Source organism: Martes martes (assembly GCF_963455335.1).
Source record: "Martes martes genome assembly, chromosome: 9".
NCBI classification, from domain to species: Eukaryota; Metazoa; Chordata; class Mammalia; order Carnivora; family Mustelidae; genus Martes; species Martes martes.
In genome coordinates this window covers 31,726,161-31,729,408 of record NC_137896.1, presented here as the reverse complement: position 1 = coordinate 31,729,408, position 3,248 = coordinate 31,726,161, and the positions used below count along the sequence as shown (strand labels likewise).

General features: G+C 41.6%; 1 pseudogene across 1 annotated transcript; it reads left to right on the top strand.

Annotated features, from left to right (window-relative positions):
- Positions 1–1,149: 1,149 nt before the first annotated feature.
- Positions 1,150–2,255, top strand: LOC308349078 (small RNA 2'-O-methyltransferase-like; annotated as a pseudogene). The gene has a single exon. The product of its transcript is annotated as a small RNA 2'-O-methyltransferase-like (transcript).
- Positions 2,256–3,248: the final 993 nt, after the last annotated feature.

Below are 3,248 nucleotides of genomic sequence, written 5' to 3'. Positions count from 1 at the left end.
ATTAAATTACTTAAATACTTTTCCAAAATAAACTTCAACTCAGCTCCATCTCCTCCAACTTCTTCCTATGTTGCTGCTCTTCAAGACTGTTCAAGTTTATCTTTTACCACTAGCATATCCTTCTTTTTCTGGTATAATCTTTTTGATCCTGATTCTGCCAAGTCATTTTGATCTGCCAATTTGATCAGCAGTCTTCACCTGAGACTGGATAAAATATTAGATAGGAATGGACCAAATACAAAACCTTGCAAGGGAACCAGACCCTCCTGTTCATGATGCAATTAATCCATTACTTAGTGAAATGTTTTTTATCTACCAAAAGGGATCACCTACCCTACGTGAACTGTAAAAAACTGAGGTTCACCCAAATCTACTTATCCTACCTCTGCCCCAGTGCGCCAAGAAAAGAAAGGTAAAGGCTTTAACATAGCTAGTCAAATATATCTGGCTAGCTCCTCACTTGATACTACTCAGCTTTCAATAGGGCTCAGAATTTGTCTTTTCCTTTCTGAAAATTGAAACATCTTTCTGTAGAATTCTAACTTTTCTCTTATTCTCCATGACTTGGCAAAATTACTGACCGCATTTCTGCCATCTTGCCTCCATGTTCTCTTAATATCGTGGGTCTTTCTCCACTTGGAGCAACAATATCTTTATTCTTAACCCGAGTGACAGCATTTTCTTTCTGTTGGAGCAGGAGATCTTAGCTGAGCATCATCCTTAAAACTAATAGTACTTACCCTGAAGGAAAAGAAAGATATATTCCCTTATCTCTCTTTCTCTGAGCAAGGGTTGCTCTGAGCCAAGGTTACTCATTGACATTTTGAATTAGATAATTCTTTATGGAGAGATGTCCTGCACAAAGCAAGATAATTTTTCTGGCCTTTACCTACAGATACTAGTAGCTATACCCTTATCCTAAGTAGTAACAATAAAAAAAATTGTCTCCAATCATTGCCAAATGTCCCATGTGTTGGGGGAAGGAGAGTGCTCTAGTTAAGAACTATAGATCTGAGCTGGAGTTCGCAGAACTTTGCTTTCCCGCTGGTGCACCCCTTCAGAGCTGAGCCATTGCTGGTTCATAGAGCTTGAAGGATACATTGGCCTTTTTATTTTAACAAAACTGAAGAAAACAAACAGGGCAACAGTATGGATCATTGTGAAGTTCTCAGCAAGAAAGTGATTGAGTTCAAACCAGTGTACGAACAGAGATACTACTTTGTTAAAAAATTAGTGAATCAACATGGACACAAGAAGACTGCAGACTTGGGCTTCCAGGACGCCACACTTGTATGGATGCTGAAATACCACCACTGCGTTCAGTATCTTGTTGGAGCAGATATTGCTGCCAAACCCTTTGAATGGGGAGGGGGTTGTCTTCAGGAGTGGGGAGTTGCACCATTCCTCAGGAACTAGATTTGACTATAAACTTGTATCGTGGTTCTGCTGTACAAAAAGGACTCCCGTTTGTGTGGATTTGACTTGATAACATGTACTGAATTGATAAAACGCTTAGATTCTGAAGATCTGGTCAGGTTTCCTGAGGTTGTATTTGGGTACTTTTCTCCAGGTATGGTTGTCATCAGCACACCAAACTCTGAATTCAGTCCCCTATTTCCAGCATCAACCTTTAGAGATCCAGATCACAGATCTGAGTGGAAGATAAAGCAGTTTCAGATGTGGGCTTTGGATGTGGCAAAGCTCTACCATTACTCTGTAGGGTTTTCTCGTGTGGAGGATCCACCAGCAGGAGCTGAGCATGTTGGATACTGTACCAAACAGGGGTCTTCAGAAAAACAGCAAGGGCAACTGAATTGAGCGTTTCAGAGCCAGAGGAACACGTTTCTGAAGTTGTTTATACCACCTCATACCTGAGTTTACAGCAAAGCAAATACTTCCGGTTTACTCTGAGTATTGAGGCGGTGAAAGCCATCGAGTTGATGAAAAGCCGGTTTCTCCAGGGTCCACGGAGAAAGGAGGGTGACCGGATGGTAAGGCTTGGCAGCTGCACCCCCCAGCACCGGTTAACAGAAGCTCAAAGGGGTGAAATAGAGCAGTCCCCCAAGCCGAACAGTGTAGGAGAGAAGTTCTACGTACAGCTAGAAAGACTCCTCACTTTCCGGAAGGTGAACCGCTTGGTGGCGGGAAGCACGGAGAAGCTGCGCACGGTGGTCGCGGAAGGACTGTGGCTGAATGGAGATCAGACCGCCGCGAGGGGAAGTTGGTTGACCACGTACACAGCGCCTCTTCCATGAGGATTTAGTCAGCCCTGCGCTGGAGCCCTAAGGGAGGCAGCTTAGTTTGCAATTTTCTCTAACCATGTGTTTTTTCATAGGCTTTTTGCCGGGCGGTGGAGGGCCCATAATGTGCTTTTTTTCATGTTTGTTAGACCCATGTTGAATGTGACTTTAAAAACATTTTTAAAGCAAATTGGATTATCAAATAAAACCTTTTCGGGGCAGGGGGGAGAACTATAGATCTGACCAGAAGCAAACTGAAAAGAATGACCTTTTTGTCTATAGTTTTTCTAATATGTATTCTTTTTATTTAATTTCATTAAAACTAGTTCAAAGAACAGTACAAAATTAAACTAAGAAAACATGCCTAGAATTCATCATCATTGTCATCATCATAATCATCATCATAAACCATCATCATCATCATTATCATCATCATAAACCATCATCATAAACCTGTTTATGGCCTTAGAAGGCATGTGTTACAAAATCCAGATAGCAAACCTAAGGGCCAAGAAGTATCAATTATGCCTTAGTCCATTAGGGCAAGTGTAACAAATACCATAGACTAGGTGGCTTAAACAACAAATATTTATTTCTCACGGTCCCGGAGGCTGGGAAGTCCAACATAAAGGTGTCAGTTGATTGGTTCCTAATGAGAAGCTCTTCCTAGTCTGCAGACAGACACCCTCTTGCTGTGTCCTCTTATGACAGAGAGACCATCTCTCTCATGTCTCTGGTTACAAGGGCACTAATCGCATTCATGAGGGTTCCACCTTCATGACTTAATCACCTCTCAAGGCCCCACCTCCAAACACCATTACACTGGGAATTAAGGCTTCTACATATGAATTTCGGAAGTGGACCAAACATTTAGTCCATAGCAAATAGTAACCGCAAGAATTGTGACTACAAAAGGATTAAAATGTGTTTCTCTTGATATATATTTAGCTTCACGCATGGCTTTCAAAGGTTACATAAGTCTGCAAAATGTTTGGTTAAATTCCCTAA